Here is a 939-nt window from a genome sequence, read left to right as displayed (position 1 = left end):
ACGGACAGAGGGGAGCGGGGTTTGGGGTTTGGGGTTTAGGAGAATAGGGTGAAAGGTTAAAGAAGTACAAATTCATAGCTAATGGATGGTCACGAGTATGGGGAGTTCGTGACCATCCATTAGAATGTAACTAGAATGAATACATTGGCTAGGTGGAAGATGAGGGGAAGGAGGGAGCAATTAGGGGGATCATTTTATGAACTATATAAATGTCTAACCAATGTACTATATACTTGAAATTAATTAAAATAAATAAATTTTAAAAAAATAAAAAATAAATAAAAGTATTTATTGTGGACCAAAAAAGGGGGTCCTTTGGAGAGCAACCTCACAGGGTAATCAGATCATAAATTCCTGACTAGGCAGGTCATGGTTGGTAGCTACACCCAAGGCCTATAACTTCTTTCGTAAGAGGTTTTAAGCCAGCCCTGTCTATCTTGTGAATCTAGGTTAACATACCTTTGAAATACCAGAAGGAATACCCATTGAAACAAGAATTAATGCTCAAGAAGGCACATAATCTTGTTAACTATCCTGTGATCCAATCCCTGCTTTGCTTCTCCAATCTTCTGTATGTCCTCTCCTTAATTTCAAATGCATAAAAGGAGCTGCAAAACTGTTATTCTCTAGAGCATTTGAGATCTTGCTCCCTGGCACATGTCATCGGTTTGGCTCAAATAAACTCTTATACAAATTTTCTACAGGTTTTGGATGTTTCTTATGGTGACAGTATAAAACAGCGGTCCCCACCTTTTTTTTTGCACCAGGCACTGGTTTCATGGAAGACAATTTTTTCATGGACCAGGGACAAGAGGTTGTTTTGGAGTGATTCAGGCACATTACATTTATTGTGCGCTTTATTTCTATTCTTATTACATTGTAATATATAATTAAATAATTGTACAACTCACCTTAATGCAGAATCAGTGGGAGCCATTA

This window comes from Pteropus alecto, unplaced genomic scaffold (genome assembly GCF_000325575.1).
Source record: "Pteropus alecto unplaced genomic scaffold, ASM32557v1 scaffold864, whole genome shotgun sequence".
Lineage (NCBI taxonomy): Eukaryota > Metazoa > Chordata > Mammalia > Chiroptera > Pteropodidae > Pteropus > Pteropus alecto.
The sequence above is the reverse complement of the archived record's forward strand: the minus strand, read 5'-3'. Positions refer to the sequence as shown.